Source organism: Desmodus rotundus, chromosome 2 (assembly GCF_022682495.2).
Source record: "Desmodus rotundus isolate HL8 chromosome 2, HLdesRot8A.1, whole genome shotgun sequence".
NCBI lineage: Eukaryota > Metazoa > Chordata > Mammalia > Chiroptera > Phyllostomidae > Desmodus > Desmodus rotundus.
Window position 1 is genome coordinate 17,452,124 of NC_071388.1, and position 22,012 is coordinate 17,474,135.

Below are 22,012 nucleotides of genomic sequence, written 5' to 3' on the forward strand. Positions count from 1 at the left end.
GACTTCAGAGAGCAAATAGCTGGAAAATATACTGCTTACTTGTTTCACAAATCCATATACCTCTAGCATATTAATGAGCATATAGCATATGCAATGTCTTATTTTTATTTCTTTATCTTCTGGGGTTTTGTTTAATGGATGTGTTAAACATGGAAAGCAAATTTTAATCAACATACATGCACTTGCATATTACCTAGTTTTAAATGTTTAAATTTTCCCATTCAAATAAATTTCTAATTATATCTAAGTCAGAATTGCTTGTTGGAACATGAACCCAATATATAAATTTTGTTATAACAGTAAATGCATATTTGATAACAGAGACCAGCAATTGTGAAATAGATTTCACAGTGATGAATAACATAAGTACTCCTTCTCCATGAAATCTTTGAAAATACTGGCATAAATTTTGTGTATATATATTTATATATTTATATATATACTTGAATATATATTCAAATATATATATTTAAAGATACATACTTAGAATATATACATATATATTCTAAAGTAAAGATTTACATTGTAAAGTGTATGCTTGGGAAATAATACATAGATACATCCATCATGTCTGATAAGGAACATCAATTGTCACTTCAAGTGTCACATTTCTAAATATCAAGACTTTAATACAAGTCCTCTTGTATTCGGGGTGCCAGTGTATTAGCAGATCAATCCCTCTCACCTGAAATCCAGCAGCCCAACATGCACAGGGAAATAAGCGGGATAGGACTTCAGGGGAAACAAAGGTAAGAGATTTATATAGACAAAACATATGAAATATATGAACTGTTCAAACTACAGAGGATTTTCACATGTTAAAATCTCTTCTATGTAGCAAAACAAACAAGAGAATATCTATATTATATATAAAATCATGTATTTGTTTTCACATATTATGTGTGATATATGATTATATATATGTACCCAGAAATGTCATAATTTATCATTTCATTTTTATTTAAGCAACCAGTGACTATCAGGTTGCAGTGTCTAAAGTTCACAGCAGCAATACTTCCCATTCATCAAGATGACTTCAAACATTGTCATAATCTCATTAACAGGTATTGCTAATTTCACTCTCCTTAAGTGGTGTGTTTGTCACTTGCTTGTGACCAAGAGAATGAGGGACAGAAGTGGCATGCAGTGACTTCTGGGCTTGGGTCACAAAAGTGACGTAAGTTAACTGGAACACTAAATGCTGGAGCCTAGAATTGTCGTGCAGAAAATCTAATGGTCTTAAGGCCATCGAGATAAGAGGAAGCCTGGGTCACGTAGAGAGGCCAAAAGTAGGTGTTTGTAGCAACAATGTAGCTAAGATCTAGGCTAACAGCCAGCAACAACCACTAGACACATAAGTGAATATCCCCTCAGGTGAGCCTAGCTCCACAGCTAGACTTGACCTTTTGCTTCAAGTCCTCTCAACCGAAGGCCCAGCCTTTGTGAAGCAGAAAAAAGCCATCTCCTATGTACTTTGAATTTTTGACCTTGTAACACCTTATGAAATACATGTTGTTGGTTTTAAAGATTTTATTTATATATATATTTTACAGAAGGGAAGGGAGAGAGAAAGAGAGGGAGAAAAACATCAATGTGTGGTTGCCTCTCATGCACCCCCTACTGGGAAACTGGCCTGCAACCCAGGCATGTGCCCTGACTGGGAACTGAACTGGCAACCCCTTGATTCACAGGCCGGCACTCAGCCCACTGAGCCACACCAGCCAGGGCCATGTTGTTGTTTTAAGCCATTAAGTTTCGAGTTATTCTGATATGCAGCAAGAGTAACTAAAACAAACAAAAACGTATTAATATGTTTGAAGATAACTCATGAGAATCTGTAACTCAACTTCAACAACTATTTTCAGGTGAGCCAATATAAATTTCACAGAATTTCAGTGTGATAGTTACTCTTTGTCAGTGACTATTTTGTTATGAGTTCATGATACCAGTTCTCAGTGAAGCATTTATGTGTTTAAATTCTCATAAAATGGCAATATGGGATTAATATCAAAATTTTAAAAATTGAATGTAAGTGAGGATGGAATTATGCTGGATAAGCAACACCTTTTTCTTGGTTAGCTTTTTTCAAGGAATGACTGTCAGTCTCAGAGACATAAAAGGAAAATAACTTGATTTTTAAACTAGAAACATACATGTCTTTGTAATAACATTTCTTTAAAAAGAAACATACCTGAGCTGAGGAAAAAGGAATATGTAAATTTAGTTTGTATGGTACAGTCTGCAAACACAATCTAGACAATAATTTAGTTGCCAAATCGCAATCATCGCTTATATTTGCCATGAACACTAAAATTTGTTTTCATAAAATAGTTTTAGTTTCTTTATAACTTTTTCCAATTTTATTTGCAAATTTGAAGGAAAGAATAGCATGCCAGCAAATGCATTGTATGTAATGAAGTAGCCCATTTCATTATTTTCCAAGAAGTTGAGCACATGCATGCACATACACACAAGAGCATACACTTTCACACACACGTGGAACTGAGGAAATGATAAATATGTGGTAGGGATGCAAAGAGAGCACCATGTACTTCAATCTAACTAATGTTTGCCATTTGGAAATACTACAGACATAAGGTGGTCATATTTCCCAATTTCCAAACTATCTTAATCAATATTTCACTATGAAATAACCTATTTATTTGTTTTAATTTTGACTCTTCATTAAAGCAGAGTGTTCCAGTTTTGTACTGTGCTACACTGATTATGAGATTACACATGACCACTAAATGGCATGAGTAACACAATAGCCAAAAGATAGAAAAATTAACATAGGTTGAGATAGAACCCTGACTTGGTTACCTTTGTGTTAGTAATTGAAAATGGTTGTCTGTTGAGAAAGGAAAAATTACTCCTTGTCATCTCATGCCAAGAAACTGGCAGAATATCAGCCATAAATATCAAAATACAAATTTGGCTCAATGGTGAAAAATGACAGTGCAAATCAATAATGATGGTAGCAAGGAGGTGGAACACAGAGGAACCAGACATGTTACCATTAACGTTGAGGATGCCAGATAACAAAGACTGTCATCCGGCTACCTATTTAATGTTACTTGCTGCCAAATACAGCTCACGACCCCTGGGCAGAATTGCAATCCTTGTGCACATTGAATTCCGGGGATTTTTCACACATATGTTAGACATTTGTATCAAATTGGCTTTATATTGAAGGCCATTTTACCTTCATGCTTCTTTTACCTGTATGTATGTTTGGCATAAATTTATAAAATGTATGAGAAAATGTATTACTGAATGAGAGAAAATATAGCTGTTCCTTATGGACTGAAAAAATTATGTTTCTGAAGTAAAGAGATTGTATATAGGCATTTAGGAAATTCCTATGTATATTCTCTATAAATTGTTGTGAGGTATACTGATACCTTTTTCCTCTAAGACCAAGAATCTGTACATGTGAAAAATAATCAGGATTTTGGGTTTCAGCTTCAACAGGGAAAGAGCTCGGAAGGTGACACACCAATATTCACCAAGAACAAAATGTGAACAAACTGAAAAGCAATGACTTACGTTGCATTCATCTGAGATTTGCAATGAATCTAGAGAGATGGGCGAATAGAGAGAAAAAGCCACATATCACATCTCCATCCACTCATCTGTTGGCAGATTGTTGCTATATCTTGACTATAGTGAATAATGCTGCAGTAATGAAAGGGCAGCTATCTTCTATCCTGTTTCATTTCCTTCAGATAAATACATGCAGACATGGGATATCTAGGCCATATGGTACTGCTATTTTTCTTTGTTTGAGGAAAATCCCATATTGTTTTCTATAGTGGCTGCACCAATTTACATTTGTACTAATAGTGTATGAGAGTTCCCTTTTCTACACATCTTTCCCAGCACTAGTTATTTCTTGTCTTTTTGAGGATAGCCATTTTAACCAGTAAGATGACATTTTATCGTGGTTTTGATTTGCATTCTCTGATGATTAGAGGTGCTGAGCATAACTTTATGCAACTGTTAGCCATTTGTATGTCTTCTTTGGAGAAATGTTTATTCATTATCTCTGCCTATTTTTAGTAAGGTTGTTGAGTTTTTTACCATTGAGTTGAGCGAGTTTTAAATATATTTTGGATAATAACTGCTTATCAGATATTTGCAAATATTTTCTCCTTTCAGTAGGTTGCTTTTTCACTTTAATAGTTTATTTTGCTGTGCAGAAGATATTAGTTTAATTTAGCCCCCCTCGATGACTCTTACTCCTGAAGCATAATGATAAGTGTAAATAATAATTTTAATTTTACCCACACCATTCTTTCAGTATGACCTACAGTTTTTTGTGTTACATTTTTTCTCTCTCCTTTCTTTTCTTGCTTTGTTTGTTTGTGTCCCGGACTACTAAACTGAGAATGTGTGTGCTGTTTGTTATTGGCTTTTTGCATTACTGCACGAGATCTGGGAGACCTTTCATTATTACTTTCCCGAATTAGTGTTAGTCGCCTTTGATGGTTTTAATAACTTCTTGGCACTCTGCCGTTATTATGGCAGCTGCTTCTATTTTTCTTTTCTATGTTAAGATAATGACTTTATAGGAATTTAATGTAATGTGAAAATTTCTGATGAACAGGTCAATATGCATTTTCATAGTAGTTGACAAAATACATATTTTGTAAAATTTGCAACAGGTCAACCCAGTTCTTATGCAGTTATGCTGCTGTGCTGATGTGGAAAACATTTACACTATCCACTGATGTGGGAAACTTTCGTGTTGCCCACTGATATGTGGGAAGTATTTATGTTACTCATGAGTTTAAAAAATGTTAATTTATGGAGACTTTTTTCCTCATTAGTACACCTGTTATGGAATTCTATAGAAACACTATTTAGAACTATCTGTACTTAAGAAATCAGTATTATTTTATATAGGATAAAATTTTACTAAATTTTACTGCTAGTGGAAAGTAAATGTCTGGAAAATGAAGTATTCCTTGGATTTTTTAATTTTAGTTTTTGGCATCAATGAATATCAACTTTTTATACTGAAGGTTACTTAAAACAAGATTAAAATGCATGTACTCAGATAAAAAAGAAAGCTGTTAACAGGGGCAATTTCAAACATTCAAATATGGTAAAAATAAAAACAATGTAAATAAGTAAATGTACACTTTAATTCATGCATTATGAGTATAAACATAGAATAGGTAGACTAGGGAGAAAGATCTGAGAAAGAGATAAGACCAAATATATAAATTAGGAATAAAAAGCACAATGAAGAGTCCTTTGAGATAAAAATATATATAAAAACCACTATCAAATTCAAGCAAGAGAAAATATGGAAGTCATAAAAATAAAAATAATAATTAGAAAAATAATATACTAAGATATCATACCAATATAGCTGGAAAAGAAGAAAGAAATATTGGGAGAAATGTACCATTAAAATACATTGCAAAGGATTTCCAAGAATAACTGTTACAAAAAACATGAAACAAAGATAGGGTTTTGTGGGTCTGTTTTACATTTTCCGTCAAACAATCACATAAAAAAGACCCAAACCAGCTGAAGAATGTAAAGGATGTTCTGGAAAACTTTTCAAGTCACTTCATGAGGTTTCCAGTATCTTATCTCTAACACCTGGTTAGTACAGACCAATAGTATTTCTGATAATGTTAAAAAAGAGACACAGGCCCAAAACACAAGTGTGAAGCCCCACACCACCAAACAGACTTAATGCTTAACTAGTTTCATGCTCCCCACAAAGCTGAATCTGAAACCTGTCACCTGGAATTATCTGGTCAACAGTACTGAGGTAATCTATAGACCTGTGCTGTCCCCTAAGGGTAGGTGACCTTGCCACAATCAGCTCTCTGCTTGTATAACTTTTTCTCCCACCCCCTTCTGCCTATAAGTCTTTAATTTGGAGCACATTCTATCTGAGAAATGGGACTCTGCCTAATTCATGAATTGTTGAAAAAAGCCAATAAAATTTTAAAAATTTACTTAGCTGATTGTTTTCAGGAATACAAAAGGACAAATACTATATATTATAGAGGAAAGCATGCATCTTAAGTGTAATAGATGATGATATCCTTAACAAAAATGATTTATTCCATAAACAAAAACATGGTTCGATGTTAAACTGTTTTTGCAGGATATTACACAATAGGTTATAGAAAAAGTCAGGTAGATAAAATACCATAAAAAGAAAATATATGAGGCATTTAAAAATGATTCAATTGACTTAATTATCCAATGCCAACTTATCTTGACCACACATAACTTTCCTTTCTCAAGATCTCTTCCACAAACCTGCAACTTCCATATACTTTTCAGCTTTTGTCTTCTATTTTCCTTTCTTATTTTTAAACAATCATTTTATCTTAGGACAAAATTACTTTATTTTTTCTTTTACCAAAAAAAAAGTTTTTCATATTTTTTCTTACCCAAACAACCATTTCCTATCCCTCAATAAAAATTTATCTCCGTTTTTGTATCTTCTTTTACTGAAAACACACATTGTACTTCCCATATACAGTCATTTTTCTTTCATCTTTATATTTTCTAGTAGCTTCATGAAAACAAATAAACAAACAAAACCTTAGTTTTTTTACAAATTAATATTGGAAAGGGAACTTCTGTAGCAGTTTATAGAACCAGAGACATGGAAGTAAAGAACAGACTGACAGTGACTAGAGGGAAGGAGGGAGGGGGGTGATAGGAGAAAGAAGAGGAAGGGACAAGTCCGGGAACATGTATAAAGGACCCATGGGCACAGACAATGGGGAGGGGGAAGGATTGATTGTGGAAGGTGGGTGATGGGTAGGGCAGGGGAGAGTAATGGGAGGAAAATGGGGAAAACTGTAATTGAACAACAATAAAAAAAGAAAAGAAATCAGTAAGAAGACCCCTGGTATTATTTGAGCATTCTGCCTTTAGGTAATTACTGATCTGCAAACACAGGGAATTCCACAAAGCTAGGGAAGTAACAGAAGAGCTATAAACCTAACAATTCCCAGATCTTGCACAGAATGAGAAACATTTGAGCTCACAACAGGCAGAGTTGAGAGTGATCATATTATAGTGCTTCCTTCCAAGTAACAGATTCTCTGCTTTCATGTTTCTCTCTTTTTTTAATGTCTTCTCATTTATTTATTTTGACTCACTTCACACAGTTTGGATTTGCCTCCATGGCCTAGAGACTCAGATAATTTATCTTGTGTCGGCAGTGCCTGAGCACAGACTGAAAAAAATAAATAATCCCAACTCTTTCCACTGAAACATTTTGTTGTTGTTAAATCAAATATTTCTTCTTTCTGATGATGGCAATTCAGACAGTTCCTCTGAAACAGAAGTCCATACATCAGGTCAGAGGCCTAGGTTTATATCCATTACTAGGATAAAAAAGAAAAGCCAGCTTTGTGTATGCGTGTGTTTTTCTGTTAGTGAAAGTGCTAAACTAGCCACTCTGACTACTGTATTTGCGAAGAAGAGATTGGTGTTTAAAAAGCACTGTATGTTACACAAAGTAGCTTGAGTAACAAGAGAAAGTCTCTTTGAATATGGACTTTCAAAGTGCTCAAGATTTTAAATATAAAATGGATAAAACTAGCATGCTTAACATGAAAGAAAATGTAAGAAAACCTCATTTTATATATTTATACAGCAAGGTATTTCAGAGGTAAGAATTATGTGTGATCACTTTTTTATTCACACATCTCTATATATTTTAGTTCTTTATGTTAGGTACATAGTCGTTTTTACATTTATTATATAAAAAATGTCTTAGTGATACACTATCGTTACTGGTTGACATCTTCTAGATACAACATTCAACTGAACGTCTTATCTAATCTACTCTGTCTCTTCCCATAATTATCCGCTCTCAGGTATTTAATAGAGGACCTTCATTATGTATGTGTAGGTTGTTTTATGTGTTTAAATATTATGAAGTAACAATGCATGACTAGAGAAGCAGATTTTATACATGTAGGTGAGTGTGTGAGCAGCATATGTAGATGTGCGCATATTGGGGAACAGATGAGCTAAACAGAGTGTGAAGGGCCAACACCCTACAAAAAGGAACTATGATACAACAAGCATATGTTCTGCTGCGTCTTTTCTCCAGAGGTTGGCCTATGCTCCCCAGAGACAGGGTAAAAGCTGAAAATCCACACACAGGGCCTGAACATGGAGCTGCTGCTGACGGGCAGAGAGAATCTATCAGCAAATTGGCAATTGCAGGGGACTTGAAAGGGAAAAATTAGAATTCAGAGCCGTGGAGATAACCAGGATTTGGAGGGAGAGGATTAAAATACTCTTGTGGGCTGATGTACGTCTCTTCTGAACCCATAAGCTAATATATTGAAGTCCTAACTTTCCCTATGTGCTCATTTTCACACATGAGCATATTAAAAGGCACCTGGATGCTAAAAAATATTCTGCTAAAAGCCTCCCCCAAGATTCTCACCAGAAGGAAAAGGATAAAAAGCCCTCCGGACAAAGACTCAGGCAGGATCACTCTACAGCAAGCCCATGCCCCTTCCCCAGCATGAACTTTTTACTTTTTCCTAAACTTTGAGTCCCCACAACACTTGCAGCCAGGGCAGCAGAGGGCAGTGGCAGCTGGACCAGGGCTTAACTCTTGATCCTGTCTCCCAGATCCCCTTTTCCATCACTAAAAGCAGCCCTGCCTTGGCTCACTTCTTTTTTATAACTTTTCTAGAAAACCACAGCAGAGCCCTGCCCAGACTTTCTCCTATTATTCTCCTATTACTTCTTCTACCCTAAGTCCTTCCTTTGTCTCACTGTCTCCAGCGTTAGGAAGTGTACTCTCAAAATCACCTGGACCCATGTTGTGAAGTTTTTCCTACACGACAGTAAGAACCACCCACCCTACAAGATGGTCTGAGAAAGACCTGCTGCTGGCCAGTCCCAGTCTAGTAACAGGACCTCAGAATATGAATATCTAGAGATAGGGCCCTTAAAATGTGTTTAAGGTAAAATAAGGCATAGGGGTGGGCCTAATTTCAAATGACCAATGTTTTTATAAGAAGAGAAAATTAAGACACAGTCATAGAAAAGACGATATAAAGACACTGGAAGAAGGCAGCCTCCTACAAGGCAAGGAAGAAAACCAGTTCTACTGACATCTTGATCTTGGTCCTCTAACCTCCAGCACTGTCAGGAAATACATTTCTGTGGATTATGGCATCCAGTTTGTGGTACTTTGTTAAGCAGTCTTGCAACTAATGCAGACTCCAGTGAAAAGTAACACAGAAAACTTTGAACCCAACACTGTGCTGGCCTTTCCCTCAATGCATTTGTCAAATTTTTTAACTACAACCACATAAGAAAGAGAAGCAAAGCAGGAATCTGGTGAACAGTATGAACATATGAGGAGTCTCATGCTACTGAGGAAGCAATATTTGAGTTCATATCTTCTAGGATCTCAGGAAACGGGAGGACCAAACCCTAGAATCTGGTACAAATTAGGTAGAAATAGCTTAACCCAAACAGTAACCCAGGCTTGAATCAGCTCCGGCTCAGAGCAGAAGTGATGCCCTACACCTTACTTGCCTACTCAGAGTAAGGCAAACCTTCGCCGATGAGCGAGGACATTATCCATGTCCTCCGTAACTTACCATCTTACAGTTAGCCATAAAGCACACAGAGAGAAAGTATACCCTGGAAATAGATCCACCAAAGGGTTACATACAGGAGCTATCAAAGATCATTTTAACATTGTAGTGGTTAATATATTGAAGAAAATAGGCAGCAAATTGTGAAGAAATGATTAAATTTAGGATAATTTTTGGACTTGTAGGCCAAAACAATCCTGTCAAATTAAATGTAGGCTTTAAGAGAAGTATAGGTGCTGCAGACTGAATGTTTGTGTCTTCCTAAAATTCATATGTTGAAATCCTAATCCCCAATGTAATGGTATTAGGAGATGGACCTCCTGGAGGTGATTGGTCGTGAGAGTGGAGCCCCCTAATTAGTGACCTTATAAAAGAATCCAAAGTTTTTTAAGGGCACTTATAAAAGAAACCCAGGGCAAGGGAGAGCTCCCTTACCCTGTCTACCATGTGAGTGTTACAGAACAGACCGGGGGAGGTGGGGGGCTAGACAATCTACTATTACAGAAAGGACCCCCCTTTTCTCTCTGGGGGTCCCGCCCAACCTACTAGGTTCACCTTGCCTGCCGCCAGAGGAAAGACATCTCTCAATGCCAGAGACTGGTGAAAAGGACAGACATTATTTATTTAAAAGTTATACCAACAGAGTAATGACTTAATGTCTTCATTAAAATACTAAAGTCCTTTAGAATACCCACAGATGCACACAGTCCTTCCTTGTCCTTCTGCCCAGTCTGGGGTACCGCATCTCAGGAGAAGAAGTAGAAGTCCATGGTTCAGGCTCCTGACACCATCAGTTGTGTTGCCACCACAGGGTCCCCACTCTGCCAAAGCCATGTGGTTCTCTCCCTCTACTCCACTAAAGCTGCATAGTCCTCTCTCCCTTGTCCCCCAAAACTGCGTGGTCCTCTTTCTGGTATGGCTGCTGCACCTGGATTTAAATCCCAGTTCCCATCTTCCTCTGCAGCCCCATTTCCGACTCCTCCTACAATCAGTTACACCTGACAGCATTCCCGTATTCTTCCAGCTTTACTGGGCTGCCATAGTAAGTCTGGGCAGGTGTGGCCCCATGGCATGGAGCCAATCTTCTCCAAGCTCTCACACGGGTGCTGCAACCAGGGGGAGTTACCTCCCAGTTACATCTTGGGTGGAAGTCACTCCCATCTCCCTGGCTCAAAGCCTGGCCACAGCTATTTAACATATCCATGGAACCAGTTAAAGGTTATAGATATGCTAAATGACCATTTGAGAGGTTAGCTGCACAGCTGTTGCTATACAAAACAGCTCTGAATGGCCCTGCTCCATGTGTCCTTTCCTCTAGCTCAGGCCTGTGGGGGTGAGGACATCCTATATATATTTTTCTAGTATTTCCCGGACACCTTGAGTTCTGGACCCCATTACAAATCCCATTCTGGGGCCCCCTCTTGGCTGCACCCTGTTACATGAGGACATAGTGAGAAGAGAGACATCTATGAACCAGGAAGTGATCCCTCGCCGGACACCAAATCTGTAGGTGCTTTGATTTTAGACTTCCAACTTCCAGAGCTGTGAGAAGTAAATGTTCATTGTTTAAGCCACCAAATCTGTAATATTTTTATAGAGAAGCCCAAACATATTAAGACAATAGGGGTTGAAGATGATACCAAGTTTATCCTGACATCAAATATGTGGTGTCTCTTCTAACACCAGTTCTCCTACATTAAATGTACAGATCCCAGTCACAAGTCCCAGGACCAATTCCTGTGTCTGATCAACAGGCTATCAGTCAGGGCTTCACACAGCCCTCTCCTCAGGTTAGCTAATTCCGTAGAATGTTCACAAAACTCAGGAAAACACTTTACTAATGTTTATCAGTTTGTGATGAAGGATAAACATAAGGAACAGCCAAACTGAAGAGATGATAAGGCAAGGAATTAGGGGAGGTTGTGTGGAGCTTCTGTGCCTTCTGCTGGCGTGCCCCCTCCTGGAACTTTACTGTGCCACCTTCAAAGCTTAGCTTAGAGTTTTCTATGAACATTTCATGAAGTAGGCATGATAGATTAAATCATTGGCCATTGGGGATTGAATTCAATCTCCCGGACCTTTCCCCTCTGTCAGAGATTGTGAGTGAGGCTGAAAACACCAACCTTCTAATAACCTGGTTGTGCTTTTAGTGGTGACCAGCCCTGTTCACAGAGCTCTGTAGACACCAACCAGGAGACACTTTATTAGTTTAAACTCAGGTATAACTGAAAGGCATTCCTTATGAATAACAAAAGGCACTCCTATCAATCAGGAAATTGCGAGGGTTTTAGGGGTTCTTGCCAGGAACTGGGGATAAAGATCAAAAGTAGTTGTTGTTGTTGTTGTTATTATTATGATTATTATTCCCGACAAAGATTTTTGGCCTGAAGAGCTGAAAGGATGGAATAGTTATTCATTTAAAATAGGAAAGTTTTTTAGGTAGTTTAGTTTTGAAGGGAAACAATACTTCAGTTTTGAACATGTTAAATTTGAAGTTCAATACCATATGATCTCACTTTTAAGAGGAACCTAATCAATTAAGAACAATCAAGTAATTTTCCAAGAGGATTTTGAGTGGTATGTGAAGAGCCATAGCTAAATTAAAACTTGATAAAATATTGTCACAATCATTAACATCAATTACAATAACATAACATCATTTAAAATGAGCTCATACTAATACATAGGAAAAACACCAAAGTTACAATAGAAAAAATAATAGAAACATGCTATTCTATGAATTATAGAAGAAACACAAAACCCTAATTAGCCTGTTGAACATCTCAGTACTTAGTAAATCAACTTTTAAAAATGTGATTTTGTGTCTAAACAGATATAAAATTAGTATTACTATTGGCGAAGGTGAGACAGTTATAATAGTAGCATTGATGAAAAGTGTGTAGTATTATTAGTAGCGCTGGTTTCTTTTTTTTTTTTGCGAAGGAACTCAGGGACATACATCTAGGATAATATATATCCATCCCCCTTCCTATAATTATATTTTATATTTTATTGTAAGAAATAATGCTTTTGGAGTACTACATTTGGATTACTATGATTTTATTTTTTTTCTTTCTCTAGATGACCTATAGAATTAGAAGAACCTATAATTGTCTTGTGGACAACTTTGCCTTATTCCTATTTCCTTTCCTTGGGATTCATTAAATCTTGTCCAGATCGAATGGAATTCACTATGCCTTTAATATAGTGAATGGAATAAATAAATGCTTCTCGACTATGAAGAAAGTATATGTTTAGTTTGCTAGAACCATCATAACAAATGACCACAAACTTGGTGGCTTAAAACAACAAAAAGTTATTCTCTCACGGTTCGGGATTACAGAAGTCTGAAGTCAGAACATTGGCGTGATTGGTTCCTTCTAGAGTCTCTCGGCTCGGTTAAAATATAGACTGGAAGTTTATTAAAATTTTAAGAGCTTATTTGAGCAAAAATCAATTTGAATCAGGCAATGCCAAACTGTAAGTGATAAGTTCTCCACCAGCAGGAGCTACGGGCAAGTCTTTATAGAAAAGACACCCAGGCAAAGCAAGGAAATTATTTTATTAACTATAGCTTAAATAGTTACCTTATTTGAAATACCTAGTTGGCTGTTTGTGACTGGTTATTCTTAGTTTCTGATTTCTTAATCTTGAGGCATTTACAGGCTTAGGTCTTGCTTTGCCTAACTAGGCTACTAAGACAATAGAGTACCTCAGTCTAACGGTTCCTTGTTTAAATAATTTAACACCTCTTTCCAGCTTTTGGCCATTGTAAGGAATCCTTAGAACTCCTTCGCTTGTAGATGAACCATTCCAACCTCTACTTCTGTCTTTGCATGGTATTCTCCTCTATGGGTGTGGTTTCACATGGCCTTCTTATAATGATAGCATTTATTGGATTTAAGTCCTAGTCTAATCCAGTATGACCTCATCTTAATTAATAACATCTTCAAGGACCCTATTTCCAAAAACAGTCACATTCTGAGATTCCAGGTGAACATGAATTTGGGGATACAGTATTCCAACCACTACACAATGTAAGTATACTTTTTTACATTTGAAAAAATATTACATGGTTTGTGTACATCTAAGAAATTAGTGAAGGACCTTGTTATTCACTGTCCTTTTGTTTAATCTATAAAATGATATTTCATATGTCTAAAAATATGTTTTATTGAATATCTTCTTTATAGAAATCTTTCAGTGGATCTAATCATGTACAGTTTATTATTGGGAGTTTTAGTTATTCAAAATATGTCTGTCAATCAATTCAGAATATGCTTTTTTATCATCTGGCAGGATGTTATATGACCTATGTAATGGTTTCTGGTAGACAACTACTCTATTTTCTTTTATAATCCAGATTTGAAGCTGAGAATTTACTTAGATCACACAACATAAGGTAGATGTGATTTGTTTTATTTTTCCATATACGATTACTTACTGTGAATGAGGACCCAAGTTTAAGAGGCAATTTTAACTTGGGGGGATTGTTATATCTCATCTACTTTTATAACCTGTGTTTCTTTCAGAGTTTTCTTTTTATGGAAAGATAATATCTTTTTAAAAAATTAACTTAAAACTAAAAGTAGTTATAGTTTGTGTTAATCTTCCTGGACACCAGGAATCAACTGAAGAATTGAAATAAAGTGACAAATATATTTTTCTAATCTCTGTAGTAATTTAATTATTTTATTACATTCTCCTTATTAATAGAGCTCTGATTATCTGTCATATTATCAGACTTTTAACTCTAATAAAAGTATGATATTTTAGAACTTTTCATCATTTAGAATAATTTCTGTTTTCCAAATGCTATGTATACAATGTCTGAGAAGTCTGCCCCTAAGTCATTTTAGGATGCTATATTTCCACAGAGCTATCACTTAAATTCTAGACCCTTCTGAGTAGAAAATTAGACTAATAGGAAATGACTATAATAATATTTCTAGTGTATTTGAGATAGAGGAACATAGATTAGCTGGGCAAATACCTTCATATTGAAATATAATATTTCATTAATTGCCATGCACAAGTATTTAGCTCTTAGAAATTATATCAACATTTGCTACCTAAGATAGCCATATGTCCTTACTTGCTTGGGTCAATGCTGGCATATAATTGATATGCCTAACTGATCATTAATCACACTTTCACCTTTATTCTAAAAACATCCTTGTCTGAACAATAAATTATATGCCCAATTACTGACACTGTAGATTTTCTTTAAGTATGAAGGTTTACTGATATGCCAAGACCTAATCCTTCACATCTGAAGAAATGAACCCATAATGGATCCTATTTACCAGCAAGAATCCTCCTGTTTTGGTTCATGGTAAGCTACATATTCCCCCTTTTCTACTCAGTAACACAGGCCCAGATTCCAAACTAGATACATGAGTAAAACTGAAGTGCAATGCTTTTCCTTCAACAATGATTCCAATCCAATCTAATAGCCATATTTAGTGCTTTTGATTATTTTTGTAAGAAAAACTATCGCTTATTGATAACCTGAACAAGAAAAATGAAATTACAGGTAACATGCATCTTTGAAATGTTTCTTCCAAATATGTCCTAAATCCATGCACTGCTACCACCTCCGTCTGAGCTACCATAATTTTCTCTGGACAATAGGGGATGTTACTGGTCTCCAGACATCCACTGTGGACATCCTTCATTTTGTCATTTCTGAGATCTGATGAGATTGTACTCCTCTGACCCTGTACCCTTCTCACACAATATACTCTGTCCCATTGCTATCCATAATGACTAACTGATTCTTAGCATAGGTTCCAAATCCCCCAACTCTCCAGCTTCATGCACCGTACTATTCCTGCTGTCTGCACTCCAACCCTCCAGCCTTTGTACACATCTCTGAGGTGTCATGCCATTTTCTGCCTGACTCTTTGTACGTGCATTTCTCCTTGCCTAAATGCATGTCTTCCTAACACCTATTTTATCACTTCCAACTTCTTGCTTTTGTAATTTCTTTTACCCAGACTTAGCTCAGTTCCTAAGAGAAGAACTAACTGGGTAAGTCAGAGATAAGACAATATTGCATGACCCTAGACACTCATTTACATCCTTGTTTTTGGTAAGTTTGCCATGAGTTGTCTCAGTTGACCTAAATAGTCTATAGGGACAAACCTGTGTCATTGGCTGATGTCAGTGTGCCTTGTGTCAAGGGTGTACCCTTGAAGGACCTGTTGTTGGGACACATATATTGGGCCTTGGAATGCAACTCCTTGGTCTGGGAATACCTTGACCTGTGTCTTGTGTCTAGGTGTTCCCAGTCCCCCTTGATGTAACCTAAGTAACAGATTGTGGGGATGAGGTTTGTTCTCAACTATGCACCCAGGATGGTTTCTCTCTACTAAAGCCTTGGCCATGACACCTGCACAGCCTCCATGCTTGTCCTAGGATGTGAAATAATGAGAATTCAGGGAACTATGTGTACTCTACCACTTCTCTGCTTGTAAGTTTTTTTCTAATATCTAATGTTACACCCGTAACTTGCAGTGCCGGGTCCTGTGTCCATGACCCCATGTACAGCAGACGGCTCCATCCATCTTGCATCTTCATGACACTCCACTTTTTATCACTTACTACAATCTCAACTGTCACATGTGGGCTCTCCTTTGATTAATGTCTGTCATTTCCTTTGAATCTATGCTCCATGAAAGAATGAGAGAAGAGATTGTTTTGTTTTACTTATTTCCCAAATTTCTGGTATAGTGTTTTGTACATAGTAAGTGTTAATAAACATTCTTGAATGAACAAAATTGTAATAAGTTATTTAACCCAGTGAAATGGGTGATATAAAAGATGTTTGCAAATGAAATAACATTCCAACATGTCTCAAGTTATCCCACACGGATAGTGATAAATTATATGCTCTGCAAGAAAAAAGGACAGGCTTAAGTGTTTGGTGATATGAACCCTTTCTAATAACCTGATGTTACATAGATCATTTAAATTATGTAATTTATCAATTAGAGGCATAAAAGAGGAGAGATGATACAATATTTGTCTTCATTTCAGAGAGAGGTGGTGACATGAATGAGAATGTTGATAAACTGTTTTAAGATATTTCAAAAAAGGAACATCAGGGCATCTTATATGTAAATATTACCACATCACAAGCTCTGTGAGAGGCATTTTGCATGGATTCTCTAATTCAATTCAGTACCTACCAAAAACAGTCCTCAAGGAATATTTCTGGACTTTATGTGTTAATGAATAATATAATATATCTCACAGCAGTTTAAGGATAAGGTGTAATTAGAAAATCCAAAATGTTTGCTCCTGAGCCGAAAAATTTACCCTCTTTAATTTGTCACTAAAAGGGTGAGACACAGAAGTTTTGTATTTTAAAACTTACTGTAAAAGCCTTGCTATATCTTAGAAATGTGTGGGCTACATAATAGTTAAAACTTTGCAGTGAGTTTCTACTCATTTCTCAAAATGGTCACTAATGTTATTACAAAGTCTGTATGTTTCTTTGAATTATTGATCATTGTTTTAAATACCATTGTTACTTTTGCCAGTCTCTTTTTTATCAATGTGATTATATGTGATATAATTTTATTTTACATCATAGTTTATCATGTTCATAATAAATAATAAATTTTTAAAATTTCAGAAAAGATAAAGGCCCATAATAGTTAAATGTAAGAGTGATAATAATAATTCTAAACAACATTGAATACTTCCAAATGGGAAAAAATGCCAACCAGCAGGAGAAAAATTTAGAATGGCATCATTCTTTCCAATAGTTGTGTTAGTTTCTAGAAGATATACAACAATGTCTTTAATATCTTGAAGGAAAGTCAATCTTGGGTGACATATCTATGCAGTTTATAAATCCACATGTTTTATCCAGGCAATAGTTAATTCAATGTATTTCTCATCAGTTATTTATTGGGATGATGATTGAGACTCGATACCATAGTTTTTAAATCTAGAAAGAAGAAAACCTGGTATTGCCCGGAAAAACATGGATACAGGCTGTCAAGGGAAGTCACAGAATGAGTGGAGCAGCAGGGTGGGGGGAAAAGAGCCCTGGGGACTGCTCATGAGCTAACACCATCCAAAACATCGGTCCCGGCAAGTGATAGGTCTAATATGGTAAAACATAAAAAGTAATCAACAACCTTAAAAGATAATAACTTTGTACTGTTGGCATGGGGAAAGATAACTAGCTAGGATACAAATGTAGTGACCATAAAGCAAGTAAAATCAATCAAATGACATGAAAGAAATAAAAACTTCTAGTCATAGAATGACATAATGGAGGGATTGAAAGTGCAATCTAGAATGGAAGTGATTACTTGTAACACACAAAACCAATCTATATAGAGAAATTATTGTCAATCAATAAGAAATTTGGCAGAAAACCCAATTTAAAAAAGAACCCAAAGTTAGATAGGCACTTTATAAAACGTAAATACAAACACCCCAGACATGTAAACAGTTGTTCAAATTTCTTAATAACTATAAAAATATGAATTAAACCAAAGTAAGATGTCACATCTTATCTGCAGAATATCCAGAACACTTGAATTGAAATGCTATATGTTTAGAATGAAGTAGAGTCCTAGAAATTCACATATAATCTTGGAAGTAGTATATGCTGATTCCTCCATATTTATAAACTATTTGGCAATACTATTGAAACTGGATTTATGACATTTACAGCAATATTTATTTTGGAAAAATTCATTCTTGGTCAACGAGTTGACAAGCACTATACTTAGAGATTAGGACTGATTACAGTTTAAATAGTTCCTGTTGGTTAAGGCCACAGAGGGAGTTTTTATACCAGATGAAATGGATTCAGGAAAGTGGAAATATGATCATCTAAGCTGGCATAGTGTTAAATATAATAAAGGGACTAAAATTTCCATCGACAAATAAACTTGGCTATCGCTTAGTCTGTCTCATAGCCAGAATGTTTTTGGCTGCAACATCCTCTATTTTTTGGTCAAATTTTTTACTCAAATATAAATTTATTCTCTGTCCTCATGTGCTAATTTGCTAAAAAAAAAAAAAAAAACCCACAAATCAATACTATAAACCCTACACTAGATCATTAGACATGCTTTAAATCATAGATTTCCAAAAAGAGGTGATGTGGAAGATGCTGTTGTGTCACACTGATACCCCCCAACACCTACCATTTGAGAGCATCCCATCCCCAATGTAAACTCTCTGCCTAAGGTATTCTTCCAGACACAAGAGTCTGCCATCTATTCCTCAGTGTAAGACAATCTGACAATGATAAGCAATTAACACCCCACTGGGGTTGCCCTCAAACAAGACCAATGGGTGTTGGTGAATAAATATCAAACTTTTTTGTCCCTTAGGTCAGAAAAAGCTGACTCAATGTTCAATACTTCCCCTTACCTCTGCCCAGTGGGATTAATCTATAGTTGCCCAGAGTTGTAACTTGATCAGTAATGCACCATTTATTGCCCACCCCCTTTCCCATTCTCAGTTGCCCTTCTCTACTAGTGTTTCCTGGGATTACCCCCCAAGTAAAGTAATTGCAAAGAGGCTGGGCTGAGTCGCCTGCCTTCTCAGACAGATCCCTGTCCCCAAGTGGTCTGGAAATAAATAAATCATAGACCAGCTACTTTAACTTCTTCCTCACCCAAATGTAATAGTCACTAACTTCAGTAAACAGTGTTTTTGTTTTTAAAACTTTTTTCTATTCCTTTCATTGACTATGCTTTTGTCAGACATGTTTCTAAAAGTTAATACTTTTTTAAAATTAAATTTAGCGGGGTGACATTGGCTAAAAAGATCATAGAGGTTTCATGTGTACACTTTTAAGTTAATTTTTTGACTGTTAATCATCAGCTTTGTTGATGTTTTTCAAAAGTAAGCCTCTAAAAATATGTGTACTCTTGAATAGCTATTGGTAGAGAAGCTGATATGCTGACAAGCTACACTTTTTCTGATGATGACTCAGCGGTTTCATTGGAGAGATATTTGACTCTAAGGATAGGTTAAATTTTGTTTCCTCTCTTGCTCAGTCTATCACGTTTTACTGAACTCTGTTGTAACTGAGTATCACAACACTGAAACCTAAGCATTCCACATACATCAGAAGTAGTTACCCAAAGGAATAAAAATCATCATACCAAAGCCTATTTATATTTTAAAGTGAATCTAGTGATCATGAGCTCTTCTTGCTTATGAAACTGATTAAAATTAAATAATAATTCCAGGTAAAAAATAAAAGGCTGAAATCTCAACAGGCCTCATGACAATGCCTGTAAACCAAAAAGGAAGAGATCCTGTGATCTAACCATGTGCCCCAGATGAAAGAGAACAGAAATGGTTTTGAAGAAATATTCATGCTCTTCTATATTCACTGAAGTGTAGATCAAATAAGATTTTCCTGGGGAAAAAAAAAAACATTTAAACTGAGGGAAATCAAATAGCCCCTGGCCATAGAAAATGTTTTAAGAGAAGCTTGGAGGGGTGGGGCGGTGTAGATAATATGAAAAAGCCAGAAGGTAAATGGGACTAAGAAGCATTTCAGGAAAAAAAAGACAGTCTGACATTACTGTGGGGTTGGGGGTAAAGGAGAACGCTACATACAAGGGTCCTGTTTATCCGGATATAGTGGATCTTTTTATGGATTTGAGTATACTCAAAAACCATAGAAAAAATATGAAAAGATATTAACAAAAAGGTGACAGGATAAAGATCACATTCATAAAAATATCATTCTAGCTCTTGTGGAAAAAAGACTTGGAGGGAACAAAGGAGGCCCTTATAGCAGAAGAGGACTGACATAAGCGTAACTTCCAGCAAAATGGTAACTAAACGTTTGGTATAGGTTTAAATAGAGTTTTGTGGTAAAATCACAGAGAGTTCAAGGTAGTTTAGATTTGGTTGTGAATAGGTCAAGGTATGATTTACAAGTTTCTGTAAGGAATGAAACTGATGTTATTTATGAAGATGGGGAAGATAGTTAAAAAGATCAAATTTCACTCTTTAGAACTGTTGATTTCCTTATACTAAACTGAAATCAATGGAGATGTAGAAATAACCCTGGAAACAGGAAAACCAATTGTAAATGTATTTTAGATTAGCCATAATGGCCCAGTCTAGTTGGTGCAATAGAAAGAGAGAAAATTTATTTTGGAGTAAGGATACTCAGGACTCCATCATTTATTGAACGTGGTTGATGAGAAAAATGTAGGTTCAAGAATGTCTCCCTAATTCTTCCCATAAGTATTTGAGTAGGGAGGTTAATTCTCATAGCAAAGTGGAAAACACTGCAAGAGCAGGGATTGGGCTGTAGACTGTCATAAGTAGAATGAAGAAATGGCATGAGACTTTTTTTGGAAAAAAAATTTAATGTGGTAAAGCCTGTCGTTAGATATTCATATATGTTCATAATCCCATATCTTTGATGGCCAGTTGTGTGCAAGTATAGGGGGGAACACAACCACATTTTAGTGATGCTGTTCTTTCCATTATAAAAAGAATTGCCAAGAATCAATTCTTAGAATTAGCCAAAAATGATTAAGGGAAATTTCCAGGCAAGTGAAGTTTACTGGTATTTGGAGGTAGTAAGCACTGAAAGAGAAAAGAAACAGAAATTTTTTATGCATTCACAAGAAATGGAAGATTTACAATAATCTTTTGACATAATAACATACAGCATTAGGAAGAATACAACAGCTTTATGTACTGATATGGGGAAATATATTTAAATATTTCAGAATAAATTTAATTTGATTCTATAAAAGAAATACATTTAATCATTATATACAGCTGACTAGATATATGATTTTCACTTTTTAAAAAAATGTCTATTTGATACTATAGAATCTTAAAAATTAATAAAGTGCATTTCTTCATAAGTTAAACTGACACTGTTGCTGAACTCATAATTCTATAATAAGACGTGAAAAGATAACTCTCCTACCTGATAAATCTCTGCCAGCTTTAATGAATATGAGTGTTTGAATATTTTAGCAATTATATGTGATTCTTTAACCTACCATAGCTTTTTTTTTCTTTTCTGCTTGCATACAGACGCATAGACACACACAGGAATTATTCTGATTCAGCCAACTGTTATTGGTATTCTTAGGTACAGTGCTCTTATATACTTAATGGTAGACAGCCCTCATTGTATGTTCCCCAAATTAAAATGTAATGATAGACATGGATATTTATTTATGAAGTACATTTACGTGCCATATTCAGTGATAGTTAAATAACTTTTATTTTAAAAGTGAACATTTTTTTCAGTTAAAAAAGGTATCACAAATACTACTTGATATCTTCAATACAAAGTACTAAACTACTTTTAGTCATTGAGTTTTCATGTATTTGGATGTATAATATATCATCATGTTTTTCTAACT